Source organism: Anabas testudineus, chromosome 2 (assembly GCF_900324465.2).
Source record: "Anabas testudineus chromosome 2, fAnaTes1.2, whole genome shotgun sequence".
Classification (NCBI taxonomy): domain Eukaryota; kingdom Metazoa; phylum Chordata; class Actinopteri; order Anabantiformes; family Anabantidae; genus Anabas; species Anabas testudineus.
The window spans coordinates 29,658,556-29,673,655 of NC_046611.1; the positions used below are offsets into that span (position 1 = coordinate 29,658,556).

General features: G+C 40.1%; 6 non-coding genes across 6 annotated transcripts; all 6 read right to left on the reverse strand.

The window, feature by feature from the left end:
• Positions 1–2,578: 2,578 nt before the first annotated feature.
• Positions 2,579–2,650, reverse strand: trnag-ucc. The gene has a single exon. It is a non-coding gene; the product is annotated as a tRNA-Gly (tRNA).
• Positions 2,651–3,087: 437 nt separating this feature from the next.
• On the reverse strand, positions 3,088–3,159 carry trnaa-ugc. Its single transcript has one exon. It is a non-coding gene; the product is annotated as a tRNA-Ala (tRNA).
• An 871-nt stretch (positions 3,160–4,030) lies between these two features.
• trnag-ucc lies at positions 4,031–4,102 on the reverse strand. The gene has a single exon. It is a non-coding gene; the product is annotated as a tRNA-Gly (tRNA).
• A 437-nt stretch (positions 4,103–4,539) lies between these two features.
• trnaa-ugc lies at positions 4,540–4,611 on the reverse strand. Its single transcript has one exon. It is a non-coding gene; the product is annotated as a tRNA-Ala (tRNA).
• An 871-nt stretch (positions 4,612–5,482) lies between these two features.
• On the reverse strand, positions 5,483–5,554 carry trnag-ucc. Its single transcript has one exon. It is a non-coding gene; the product is annotated as a tRNA-Gly (tRNA).
• Positions 5,555–5,991: 437 nt separating this feature from the next.
• Positions 5,992–6,063, reverse strand: trnaa-cgc. Its single transcript has one exon. It is a non-coding gene; the product is annotated as a tRNA-Ala (tRNA).
• Positions 6,064–15,100: the final 9,037 nt, after the last annotated feature.

Below are 15,100 nucleotides of genomic sequence, written 5' to 3' on the forward strand. Positions count from 1 at the left end.
CGCCACACTAATATGGGTTTTTCAGTAATTAACAGTTGACTTCCTTAGTGTCTCATAGGTCTTCATTCAGTGAAATTCTGCTGAAATGTTTCACTTTCACATATCTTTTGAATTCCCACTTCTTTGCTGGTAGTAAAAAGTTACTGAAGTACATTGACTTTACAATAGGCTGCTGTATGCAAGTATGTATTTGCCTTTTAATAAACTCCATACCTCTTGCTGCCACTTTGGACCACATTTAACCAAGTAAAAAGTATTTAGTTACCAGATAATTCTGATAAAAGAACGGTACACTCCCTTATATAATATTTCTACACAGGGTAATTTAACATTAAAACAAGTTCAGGCATTTTTAAGGACAACATTCAGATGGGTAATAATATATACTTTTTTTAATGATACTGCACTTACACTTTTACTTGAGTAAGACTGAATTAATAGACTTGCACATGTACTTGTAGCAGAATATATTTATGTTGTGTTACTACTTTTATTTTAGAAAAAGATTTGCATACTCCCTCACTAATGCTGTCTGCACGGATATCCCATTGCATTCAAATTATTTTCTGTATAGCCTCTTTGTATGGTGCAAGACATTTGAAGGCCAAAGTGGTGACATTTAGTCAATACTTAAATGACTGATAATGTTTATTTCAGGAGGAAAAAGAAAGAAAATTGTAAAAAAAAAAAAAAAACAAAGACAAAAAAAAAAACCCAAAGTAACATTTTGATGACAGCTACTTATTGTGGGTTTTCCTGAATTCCCCAGCTAACAGCTGGGTGAAACAGATGAGGTGTGAATAAAGTTGTAATGGAGCTCCCTGCTACTTTACTTGCTTTAAATTGTTCCTAATTAGTCATAGACAATATCTACTACTGATTTTACGTTAGGGAAACCCAAGTGATTGATATGTGTAAAGTGTTTCTCCGCTAGCTCAGACCTACTCCTCTTTCTTAAAGCGTCAGTGAGTGGGAGGTGAGCTCTCTAGTGCAGGGGGTTGCCTCTGATCTGCATTACAGCACGTTTGCTGGCTTTCTCTAAATATGACAGACAAATACTACCATCTACTGGTGGTAGCACACACAACTGTCTTTTAGGTGCTCACTGTTGATGAGACTTTATCATCACTTTATCTGCTGTGCCTTGCATGATTCATAATTATGATTTAGACTTTTTTACAGTGTTTAAATTGTTTCATTTCCTGTGAATATAGAAAATATAGCAGAAAAAGGTGCTGATTCTTTTAATTATACACTGAGTCACCATGATCATTCTTGTTGTTAGTGTATCGGGGGGTGTTTGGGTAATTTTCAAGAGCACCACCATTTACAGTATCTGTAATACAATAAGTGGTGGTGTAGTATTTAAGTGGTAAATATTTAGAGCAGTTTTAATAGTCTATGATCCACTACTCAAGCTTCTCTTCAGTTCACAGTACTTTGAGCTTTGAACCTGCAGTCTGACCAACCTACATCCACTACAACAGCAAATGAACACCCAGAGATGGGAATAGGTATATGTAAAAGGAACAGTTTAGATTGTGAATGTTGTGATACATTTTTGAAAGCAACACATAGATGGATAAGCACAAGTATTGCATTTTACTTCAGGATCCTACTGTAAACAAGTATCCAGTTAACAAATGGACAAACAACTGCAATGGGCAGAGGGGTGCTGCACCAAACCAAGATAAGGGGTTAAGCTGGGATTTTCCAGATATTCTGGCTGAATTTATCATTGACTTGGTTGAACAAATATTGGATCAATTAATCCCAATCTAGTTACGACTGAGATTTATTCTTTGCTGCCTGTGATGTGGTTATCCACTTATCCCGGCTACACTGGTTGATCTTTTAACATAATTATTTTTATAACTATTCATGTGGTAATCGTAATTACTGTCAAATTTATTTTTATATCACTAGTTTTATGAAGATTTGCTATTTATATGGTGTTGGTGTATATGCTGCTAGTGAGTTTATTAGAAATTAGCTGATCATTTTACAAAGGAAGTTTTAATTTAGTCCATAATGAGAGCAACATGCAGTTTAGTGTATAAACTGTTAAGGTTCTAGTCTATATGCACTTTCTAAGAGGCAACAGGCAATGAGAGAACATTGATACTTAAAAGTGGATTTAGACATCAGAGGGTTTTCCGGGACAGTTCTGATAGTTTAGCATTTGAAAACAAGTACCTGATGGACAGCACCAGATTCTAGATATTTCTGTCGGTGTTTGGGTCCAAGTAGAAAACATTATGAAAACGGAAAATTAATAATATAGGTAAATTCATATAAACTGAACAAATTATGACATTATAGATTTGGTTAAATAAATTGACAGAGATTTATGTGTGGTTTGTGAAAGAACATCCAGGGTCAAATATGTGATACGGGCTTACATTGGTTCTCCAAACTCACTAGACAAGGGAGGGGCTCTACTAAACCATTTGGGAGGACTTGCTCTTCTGCATCATTGTTGGACTCTGGTAGCATGTGTTGTGCAATGTTTTTAAAGAGGGGCACTAAGTCCCATTTCTATATGACACGCACCGTGGAGCAGCAAACGTAGAAGAGCTGCGATGGCCGGGAATCGAACCCGGGTCAACTGCTTGGAAGGCAGCTATGCTCACCACTATACCACCATCGCTCAGCGTGCCTGTCCACCGAAGATGCACTCGCCCATGTCCGTGATTGGCCAATGCAGCCATTCGCTGAACCGTGGCACCTTGCGTTGGAGAGAAAGTTCAAGAGGATGCGCGCCTTTCCTCCCTGACGCTGAGCCGCAACCATGTAGTCCTCAAGTGCACCAGCTAATTGCCCCACAGTTTCGTTGCACCGACTCTAAACGTTGAAAACTGGAGATGCTCCTTCTGGCATTGGCTTGTGTCTCTTCAAATACACTTAAATGAAATATTTTCTCGTGGCTTAGCTTAAAGACCAATAGAAAGCTGTGAACGATTGACTGGCATAAGGCACATTAGATTGGAATTTTGATGTTACTGCATTATGAGGTGAATTTGGCGTAAAGGAGCACAGAGTAAGAGTCTGTCTGAAGGCGGCATGTGGGTCATTCTTCAAAAGACGTGGAGATGCCGGGGATTGAACCCGGGGCCTCATACATGCAAAGCATGCGCTCTACCACTGAGCTACATCCCCAAAGGTGTTGCTTGCCTTCCCGTATACGCGCCAGCGGAGTTGCTACGTTTGTCGCACGTTTTCAGTTAATGTTCAAGTACATGCCCATGAAATATTTCTTTTGTGGTTCCGGTTTGAGACCATTGTGGGAACTTGGACTAATTTCAAGCTTGCCTACAAGTATGCCTAAGGTCAGTGCTGCTACCTGATCCTGTGGATTAGGGCATGTACGGTAACGCTACCAGACCTAATCCTGGAGTGCTCTTTTTGTGTTTTTTGTCAAGGAGACAATGGTATTTCCTATACGCCTGTGGTTACCTGGGACTGTTGGTCTCTGTTTTGTCTGCTGAGATACTGCACTTATTGCAACGAGGCCCTCAGCATCAACGCTTTGGTGCATTACCCTGATTCATCTCAACTCTTTTGGTATTTCTAACATTTTGGTAGAAGCTCGGGCGCACATCTTTGTCCGTGATGGTCGCTTCACCTGTGTGATCGGAAATCGACTCTACTCGACAGGCGTCCCCGTCGGCATCTGCTTCCTTTAAACTCAATCCGCTTTCTGGTTCTGCCACTTAGCTGTATTATGACTGGACTCTAGCCGCGTGCTCTTTAGTAGACATTTAGGTGTTGTTAGCCACGTAACCGGAGATGAGGGCCCTGTTCTTTGTACACGGCTAAGCAGATCCAGGCTCAAATATGTGGTACGGGCTTACATTGGTTCTCCAAACTCACTAGACAAGGGAGGGGCTCTACTAAACCATTTGGGAGGACTTGCTCTTCTGCATCATTGTTGGACTCTGCTAGCATGTGTTGTGCAATGTTTATAAAGAGGGGCACTAAGTCCCATTTCTATATGACACGCACCGTGGAGCAGCAAACGTAGAAGAGCTGCGATGGCCGGGAATCGAACCCGGGTCAACTGCTTGGAAGGCAGCTATGCTCACCACTATACCACCATCGCTCAGCGTGCCTGTCCACCGAAGATGCACTCGCCCATGTCCGTGATTGGCCAATGCAGCCATTAGCTGAACCGTGGCACCTTGCGTTGGAGAGAAAGTTCAAGAGGATGCGCGCCTTTCCTCCCTGACGCTGAGCCGCAACCATGTAGTCCTCAAGTGCACCAGCTAATTGCCCCACAGTTTCGTTGCACTGACTCTAAACGTTGAAAACTGGAGATGCTCCTTCTGGCATTGGCTTGTGTCTCTTCAAATACACTTAAATGAAATATTTTCTCGTGGCTTAGCTTAAAGACCAATAGAAAGCTGTGAACGATTGACTGGCATAAGGCACATTAGATTGGAATTTTGATGTTACTGCATTATGAGGTGAATTTGGCGTAAAGGAGCACAGAGTAAGAGTCTGTCTGAAGGCGGCATGTGGGTCATTCTTCAAAAGACGTGGAGATGCCGGGGATTGAACCCGGGGCCTCATACATGCAAAGCATGCGCTCTACCACTGAGCTACATCCCCAAAGGTGCTGCTTGCCTTTCCGTATACGCGGCAGCGGAGTTGCTACGTTTGTCGCACGTTTTCAGTTAATGTTCAAGTACATGCCCATGAAATATTTCTTTTGTGGTTCCGGTTTGAGACCATTGTGGGAACTTGGACTAATTTCAAGCTTGCCTACAAGTATGCCTAAGGTCAGTGCTGCTACCTGATCCTGTGGATTAGGGCATGTACGGTAACGCTACCAGACCTAATCCTGGAGTGCTCTTTTTGTGTTTTTTGTCAAGGAGACAATGGTATTTCCTATACGCCTGTGGTTACCTGGGACTGTTGGTCTCTGTTTTGTCTGCTGAGATACTGCACTTATTGCAACGAGGCCCTCAGCATCAACGCTTTGGTGCATTACCCTGATTCATCTCAACTCTTTTGGTATTTCTAACATTTTGGTAGAAGCTCGGGCGCACATCTTTGTCCGTGATGGTCTCCTCACCTGTGTGATTGGAAATCGACTCTACTCGACAGGCGTCCCCGCCGGCATCGGTTTCCTTTAAACTCAATCTGCTTTCTGGTTCTGCCACTTAGCTGTATTATGACTGGACTCTAGCCGCGTGCTCTTTAGTAGACATTTAGGTGTTGTTAGCCACGTAACCGGAGATGAGGGCCCTGTTCTTTGTACACGGCTAAGCAGATCCAGGCTCAAATATGTGATACGGGCTTACATTGGTTCTCCAAACTCACTAGACAAGGGAGGGGCTCTACTAAACCATTTGGGAGGACTTGCTCTTCTGCATCATTGTTGGACTCTGGTAGCATGTGTTGTGCAATGTTTTTAAAGAGGGGCACTAAGTCACATTGCTATATGACACGCACCGTGGAGCAGCAAACGTAGAAGAGCTGCGATGGCCGGGAATCGAACCCGGGTCAACTGCTTGGAAGGCAGCTATGCTCACCACTATACCACCATCGCTCAGCGTGCCTGTCCACCGAAGATGCACTCGCCCATGTCCGTGATTGGCCAATGCAGCCATTAGCTGAACCGTGGCACCTTGCGTTGGAGAGAAAGTTCAAGAGGATGCGCGCCTTTCCTCCCTGACGCTGAGCCGCAACCATGTAGTCCTCAAGTGCACCAGCTAATTGCCCCACAGTTTCGTTGCACTGACTCTAAACGTTGAAAACTGGAGATGCTCCTTCTGGCATTGGCTTGTGTCTCTTCAAATACACTTAAATGAAATATTTTCTCGTGGCTTAGCTTAAAGACCAATAGAAAGCTGTGAACGATTGACTGGCATAAGGCACATTAGATTGGAATTTTGATGTTACTGCATTATGAGGTGAATTTGGCGTAAAGGAGCACAGAGTAAGAGTCTGTCTGAAGGCGGCATGTGGGTCATTCTTCAAAAGACGTGGAGATGCCGGGGATTGAACCCGGGACCTCATACATGCGAAGCATGCGCTCTACCACTGAGCTACATCCCCAAAGGTGTTGCTTGCCTTCCCGTATACGCGGCAGCGGAGTTGCTACGTTTGTCGCACGTTTTCAGTTAATGTTCAAGTACATGCCCATGAAATATTTCTTTTGTGGTTCCGGTTTGAGACCATTGTGGGAACTTGGACTAATTTCAAGCTTGCCTACAAGTATGCCTAAGGTCAGTGCTGCTACCTGATCCTGTGGATTAGGGCATGTACGGTAACGCTACCAGACCTAATCCTGGAGTGCTCTTTTTGTGTTTTTTGTCAAGGAGACAATGGTATTTCCTATACGCCTGTGGTTACCTGGGACTGTTGGTCTCTGTTTTGTCTGCTGAGATACTGCACTTATTGCAACGAGGCCCTCAGCATCAACGCTTTGGTGCATTACCCTGATTCATCTCAACTCTTTTGGTATTTCTAACATTTTGGTAGAAGCTCGGGCGCACATCTTTGTCCGTGATGGTCTCCTCACCTGTGTGATCGGAAATCGACTCTACTCGACAGGCGTCCCCGCCGGCATCTGTTTCCTTTAAACTCAGTCCGCTTTCTGGTTCTGCCACTTAGCTGTATTATGACTGGACTCTAGCCGCGTGCTCTAAACGTTGAAAACTGGAGATGCTCTTTTCATTTTAACGTGCCATTTTGTGTTACTAGTGTCTATTTCTCCAGGAAGGTAATATTGTAATAGTAAAACCGATTCACGCTTGCATGTCAAATCTCGGATGTGGGAGTTTAACAAGAGAAAAACGACATTTTCATAATATTCTCTTAATAAATTACAAATAATAATAACTAATAATCATTGGCATATGATTGACAGGTATCAGCCGCATTACTGCATTTTTCAATATTTTTTTAATATTTAATGAATAAATAAATGTATTCATTAATTATTCTATCAACTTTTTTTTTTCATTTTTTTGCTATAATCCACTCAAATAAGTAGATATGAAAAATATATGTACTATATGTAACATGATTTCTTCTGTCATGCGGCATACTTTGGAATGCAAGTGACGCCACAAGCACAACCTAAACTCTCATTGTGGAGTGTTTAGATTTGTTTAAATGATAACTATAACGACACACCTTCAAATTTTAATTTTTAAGGTATTTCAAAAGGGCTGGAAACACGAACCTAGAAATTATTATAGCCCCCCAATTTGGAGTTCAGTCAATCTTCATTCAGTTTTGTGTTCCTGAACTGTATGGTCTCATCCTCAAACACTTTCTCATAGGCATTGGATGACAGGCTCTTTCTATTCAACTGATTCCAGATGTGAAGCAGCTCTCTAAGTTTTAGAGAAAATCACTGATCACTGATCAGACAGCAATTTGTAATGCATATCTAATCACTAGCGGGATCATTCCTTTGGCAATTAAAGTTGGTTCTGTCCCTCCACACTATGTTACAGCCCTGGTTTGTATTCACTAAATGCATCCAGCTATTTTTTAATTACTGTAGGATTTTGACAGACTGTTTTCTGCATCTCAATAAGAGGTATCAATGACCTGAGAAAGAGGCTTACCCAAACCCTCTAAGTCACATAATCGTAATCTTTTCAGCCATTTATTTCATGTGTGGGCAAAAATCTGAAAACCTGTGTTTTTTGGTTTCCATCATGGCTTAGCAATATGACACAGAGTCTGATGAAAAGGACTCAGGTAGAAAACAGGAAGCAGTTTTTTTAAATAGGTTGGGCCTAAAAATGAGAAAATACAGAGCAAGGTCAACATCTGGCAAAGATCAAATGGAGAAAATGAAGGGCAAAGTTGTTGCAGTTCTCTGGAATAAAAATGCACAACACAACCTCAATTGAACAATTGAAATGACATTGCAAAATTATTTGAGCTGAAAGAGTGCATTGAAAAACATTACCTCACTTTGGGAAAGTACATCCAGATGAGCAACATGAATGTTTGGCTAACTGAGAAACTTTATATAACACTGTGTGTACCAAAACCAGCTGCCGCTTTCTCAAGAGAACAGGAGGTTATGTGGTAGCGTCTCAGCTGCTATTTTGTAAGAACCTTCCTTTTTTGCATCTACACTTCACTTATTATGTAATCTACCAAGGTACACGCTGTGTGGCAACACAGAGGAAACTCCTGTCTTTAATTATTCAGTATGGCTAACAGTGGACCACAAACAGCTATTCAGCACAAGCTTAGCTATGAATTATGGATGAACCGCAGAGACCTTAGTGACACCAATTTCTATTTAGGGTGGTGTACCATTCAGGTTTGTCCTGTCAAAATACTAGATCTCTGAATCACAATCACCAACGTCTTAAGAAAATTAATTCTCGCCTGTTGAGTTTAACTGCTGGTATGTTACACATGTGCAGCAGTTTTACTCCATGTATATGTTGCCGCTGAAGGATTTTTTTTATAAAGAAAATGCAGTGGTTTCCCAACACTACAATTCATAGCTTCGTAAAGAGTATACTTTGCTTTTCCTACTGCCAAAAGGGGCGGATCCCATGACAACACCAATAACCACTGAAGAACATGAATTTAAAGGAAACTCAGCTCAAATCAAGCTGTGTCTATAGCACATTTTACATCTTTAGGTTTGTCTTTCTACCCAGGATGATAAAAGCATTTTCCTCATGACATTTGGACTACTTATCCCCAAGTAAGATGCTAGTAGGTGAAACACACCGAAATGATATATATTAGCTCACTTACAGCATTCTGTAAAGTTTTATATTGAATTGTTTGATCTTATTAATGTCAAGAACATCTGCTGCATTCAAGGCTCATGTCAAGACAAATACAACCAACCAACACTTTTACCATTAACTACTGAGACCAAGACAATAAGGGCACAAACCTACTGAACAAGTTATGCAACAATGAAATAGTAAAAGAATAAAATAAAACACAGCTCAATACTCCATTAATTATATATATATATATATATATATATATATATATATATATATATATATATATATATATATGTGTGTGTGTGTGTGTGTGTATGTATGTATGTATATATATATATATATATATATATATATATATATATATATATACACACTACCACTTCTCGATTATGGCTCAGTTAGTAGGAAAGTCTTCTACAAACCCCAGGGTTGGTTGTTCTTAGGGTTCAAAGACAAGTGCTCTACCAACTGAGCATTAGTAGCACCACTCATTTTAATCAAGACAGAAAATTAGAATCTCATGCAAACAGTAGGTTTGACATTTAGAATGAATAGTTATGTATCGGTGAAGAGCCAGCGGGTCAGGCATTAGTGTAAAGAGCATTTACATGCCTAGTATGCGTGGTGACAGAAGGGCAAAACGATGAGGATGAGGAGAGGATAGGATGTTTTCATCAAGCGAAACATAGGATTGCACAGATAGACTGAGGAAGGGAGGAGCGAAGTAGCGCTCCTAAATCTGCATAATTCCCCTGACAACAAAGGCAGACAGGGTGGGATGAGTGCTGGTACAGACCACCCTCAATCTGGCAGCCCAACAGACAAAGTCAGTGACAGAAAGTCAGGGCTGCTGACAAGATCTGACAGTGACAGAGCAGCTGTGGCGCCTGAGTGGTTGGATTTCTGCAGACCGCTGTCTGTTTGACAAACACATACAAATGCTGTCATACAGCCAGTGGAGACATAAACCAGCTCACACAAACAGATCAATCGAGACACAAACGATCGTTCCAGGGAAACTTCCACATGCTGAGGACATGAGACATTAGTGCACATACACACCTGACCTGGTTCTTAGCCTTCCCTGGTTCCCAACCCTGTTGGACTACTGACCACCATACATTATTTTTGTCAGTGATTTTGTTTAGTTGGTTTGAATGGTATCTTTGTACTCTATTAGTTTAAAAACAAGCTTGTCCACTAACATGTTTTGTCCACTAGGGGACACTACATTGTTTTCTCATAAATTGCTCACATGCATTGTACTGTTGCTGTTTAGACTTAAATTAACTAACTTAATTTCAGCCACTATGGACTCAAAGCAGTTTTTGAGAGCCTCTTCATTTTCTCACAACATCATGAACAGATCTGTGTCTGGCTGACACCAGGACAGGGCTGACAGAACACGGTCCATCGCAAATGCAGAGTTAACTGCTCTGTTTCACAGCAGTGTCTATTTTAGTTTAGCAATTTATAATACACTGTTTTTAGATGGTGTATTTACTTTGTTATATCTATTTTTGTGAGGTAGTAAAGGTAAGCTAATCTAACTTAGCTTTTAGGCTTCAGCATGAAGGCGGAAAAGCCTTTGCAAGGAAGCAGGTTTTGTCAAACCAAAACAATAATTTAATCCCATCCAATCTAACTGTATTGATGAAGCACTTCACATTACCACAAGGTACCAAAGTGCAATAATGAAGTGCAAATAATAATAATAAGCTGAAAGACATCAAAACAACAAGGTCCAGTAATAATTCTCAGTGATTTCAGTACAATAAGGTACAATATACACACATATACCTTTTACATTACACAAATACATTTGGACTGTTGCTAATAAAATATATTGATAAGTGCAGCTTTAAATTCACATCTCCTATCATGCTAGCACTGTGACAATTGAATTGAATATGAATTGACTTGCCTAACCTCAACACTGTTTGCCAAACTGCATCTTAACCTTTATCCTTGACAAAGGAGAAAAGGCCTCTCTTTGGATGATTTGTGCAATCTCAAATTTGTTCTCACAATTATAGAAATCCTAAAAGAGCATGTGTGCACACAGACACACACAGGCATGCACACACACGATAATGTGATCATAACTTCAGACGCCCATCACTCATGCATGTTTCTGCTCCGTTTTGTTACTCTCATCTTGTTATGCCTTCCATCTTTTTATGTTTTCACTTCTTCCCAGTCTCTTGCATGCAAATCCTTTCATCAACACAAGTGTGACTTGTAAGCCAGCTGACTGTTTTCTGTTCCCTCTATAATCTACACAGCTGATGCATTATTGTTTGTCATTATTCTTTCTTTGAGCTAAGGAAACACATGCGTTCCCATATTTTTTTCATGTGACTCTTCTTTGGCAGGAGAGCACTATGGGGCGTGGTTGAATAGATATTGATACATCGTGGCATGTCTGCAGGGTCACAAGGCTAAGAAGGATGTTAATGATGAAGGAATGGCACTGTCAATGAATGTCATATGCAGGTTTGCATGTGATCATTGTGAAAGCATAACCAACTGAATCACATCAGTCTAGAAGATGTTCTTTAAAAACAAAAAGCAGCACCTTTTTCTCTTGTAGTTTTTATGAAACCAAATTTTGTTTTAATCTACCCTTTGTTATTTGTGATTATGACTAATCTTATAGTTTTTAAAAGGTATTAATTTCAAAAGGTATGAATATGTTTTCTGCCACAGTCCCAGCTCAGAAGTCTGATTATCTATAAACCATGACCTTCCTATAAATTGCTGTTCGTCGTATCATGCTCAATGGGCTGTGTCCAAACCTGCACATATAACTATTTTACCATGATAAGCAGCAGATGTGAAACTCTTACTTGTCCCAAGAAAATACATAGATGATACACATATGAAATTGTTTCTTCTTCTCTTTCGGCTTTTCCCATCAGGGGTCGCCACAGCGAATCATCCTTCTCCACCTAACTCTATCATGGGCATCTTCTACCCTAACACTAGCCAACCTCATGTCCTCTGTTAAGACATCCATTTATGACACAAAATCACATTATGAACAAAATGCGCATGGAGCATGCTTGTGGCTTAGATCATCTATTTGACCTATTTTTCTGCAATGAAAGGGAAGTAAAATATTATAATAAAGTTGCCTCTCTAACTGACTCAAAAGATCATGGAGAAGTTAAATAGTCCCACCTTGAACATTTTCAACAGTGCAGCAAAACCACCAGCCCAAGCTTTTACTTAAGGCCACTGAGAGCTTGCATCCGGAAATAACAAGGATTTAACATATAGGAGAAATTTATGGGGTCAGCCTGGAATTCAATTGTGCAAGCCGAGTATTATGCAATAGGTTAACTAGGTCAGAGAGCCATTGGACCATTCAGTTACTTGCTATCAATTAGATTTGTGTACAAACCAGAGAACATAATAGCAACAGCACAGTAAAGACAAAACAGAAAGACATACAAGGGCTGCAAGAGAGATATTGTGACTTAATAACACAAGCCCAGTAGCTGTTTTAGCGCCAACTCACCAGTTACAGTAAGAGTAATAAGTAAGTGTTGGGCTGTCCCTATGGGATTAAACCTCTAGAAATCTAGAAATCCTCTAGCAATCCAAGCTTATGTGATTTTCAATATAACCTATCAAAACATTGGCACCCACTGCGTTGTTCTCATCAAGTGAAACAAAACACACTGCTGCTGAAAATCATTACTAATAATGTAAAACACAATTAAAGTGATCATAGGGAGTGATGTAAGATGTTAGCTCTGCTGATTTTTTATGTTTTTACAAGGAAACTGCATCAGAGCTCATTCCAAAGTGTCCACAGATATAAAGAACAACAGAATAAAAGAGGTATTGTTAGTGCATCCAGACTACATTGCTAGCTTGACCTCATTACACAGTTAAATGCCCTCTACAAACCCATGCAAGAATGCACACTCATTTGGCATGCAGCAATGAGACAGACCCACGTCAACCCAGCTCACCTAGGGCTGGGAATCCTCCCACACATCAAATATTACTGGGTTTTATGCAAGACTGGGAACAAAAATAATGAATACGTTTTGCAGGGGGAGTATGACCTGCTTGCAATAACCTTTTATGTGACCATATTCTTTACCTACATCACTGTGTTGAGTGGTATTTCAAAAATAAAAAACAGATGCATCATCCAGGCAGATCTGGATCAGGGTTGTTGTAAACTCAACACATGCAAACGCACGTTTTGGGATAAAAGGGTACGTTTCATTGTTTTATGTAGAAGTTATGACATCATTATTTTTATATAATGTTAAACAAGTTAAGCTGAAGAACCGTGTGCTGAGGGTGAGAGATGTTGGAGAGAGTTTTGTAACTGAAGGGGGCTGTGAACCTTTTATACAGCAACAAATGAGTTGTGCAAGAAGTTCAGTCCACACGCAGTCTCCTCTCAGTAAACTCTTACAATGGTTTATGTAGGCAGTATAATCTGAAGCTGAAGTTCCCCTTGCTAGCTTTCAACTGCACCTCTTGATTGTTCTTCCATGCTCAAATAAAATATTTTGGCTTCCTAGATCGAAAAACAAAGCTGTGGATGTACCATTAGCATGTTGTATAAAAGATTAAAATTGAAATGGTCACAGTTTTGAACTAATAAGTCTCAGGGTTAGTTCTAAAACATGATAGTTACAGAAGAAAATGCACCTTTGGTCCTTGACAAGTTATTAAAAAAAAACCTTTAGGAGAGATTTCTATAAAAATTTACAGTAAACATTGGTTCAAGCATTGACCCCTTTTTAGCTGCGCTGGTGACAAGGGTGTGGATGAAACTGTCTGACGCTATAGTGCAGGTTGAAATATTGTAGCTATTAATGGATTAAGTTGATTAAGTTGAGCACTTTCACCATCAAAGCCAAAATGACACCCATTAAATAATAACAAAACAACATTGGTAGGTTGTTGTGAAACATGTAGAGCCAGTACATGCTGTAAGGTTGACAACCTCTTTTGGCTTGTATGATCCAGTGGTATTTCCTCTAGAGACACCCACAGGAAAACAGTGTATTTTTAGACGCACTGCCGGTACATCTGGAAGAATAGCAAAAATCATTGTCCTCCGCATCTGCTGATACTGTGCATGACAATCAGTTCAGAGATATGAAAAACATGGCGCCTGCAGAGAGCACTAGAAGGACTCAAGGGGGTTTTAGTAAAAGACGTCTTTAGAAACGAATATCAGAAAATACTGTAAAATACCAGATTGAACAAGAAGGTAGGTACATTTACTCTCGAGTACTTTACCTGAGTACAATTTTAAGGTACTTGTACTTAAAGTATAGTATTTAAATTTTGTTACTTTTACTTTTACTTTACTACATTTATTTGCCAGTTCTAGTTACTTTGTAGATGCAGGTTGTTAATGCAACTTATAATCAGGTAAATTATGACGTAACTGTATGGACTCCCACCGGGCAATACACATACCAGCTGAAACCTTAGTATCATTTACACATTTGCTCACCATACATTTTTATTTAATAATAAAATGAAACATTCTCCAAAAGGACTACTGTTGCTACATCAGTTATTTTATATGCTAATACTTTTATACTTTTACTTAAGTGAGTAATGAATGCAGGGGTTTAACTTGTAACTGAGTATTTCTACACTGTGGTATAGTTGCTTTTACTTCACTAAATGATTTAAGTACTTCTTCCACCACTGCCATCAGTCCTTTCAATCAGGTTAGTGTATTAAGACACTTGCCAGTGCAATATTTTCGTTGATGATGTTTTTCAGGTGCCTTTCGCTCAGCTCTATCTCTGTGATGGTGGACAACCTTGAGGTTGTCTTTGTCATTTTACAGATGCCAAACCTATGTGTGCAGCGCCACAGCTTGAAAGGCTGCTGCTGGAGCCACATGTGTTTCTCATGCGCCAAGTGCCAAAAGGAATTGCCGTCAAACTAGTCTTGAAAAGCAGGAGAAGCTGGTCTTGTTTAGAGAGAATAATAATAAAATAACAGGCTATACCTCTGTCAAACCGAAGGAGCTAAAGTCAAAACAGTCTCACAGACCTCATGATGTATGTCCCCACAGTTAAGAAAGTGTAATCATCACTGGCCTTATGGGATATCTGAACAAATACTGCCACTGGGGTAATGCAAACATATAACACAATAAACCAAATGCACAAACACACATAATGACTTGAAATGGTTTGAAATGTAATAGGGCATAGGGGGAAACTGAAATAAAGCTCTCTGTAATCTTAGATCACTGCTTGGAGAATATGTACTTTGGAGCCTTTCGTAAACCTGTATCTTCCATTAGCTAGCAGGCTACCAGAGCTATGCAATAAACGCAGACCATGCATTAAATAAAAGATGAATGAAAA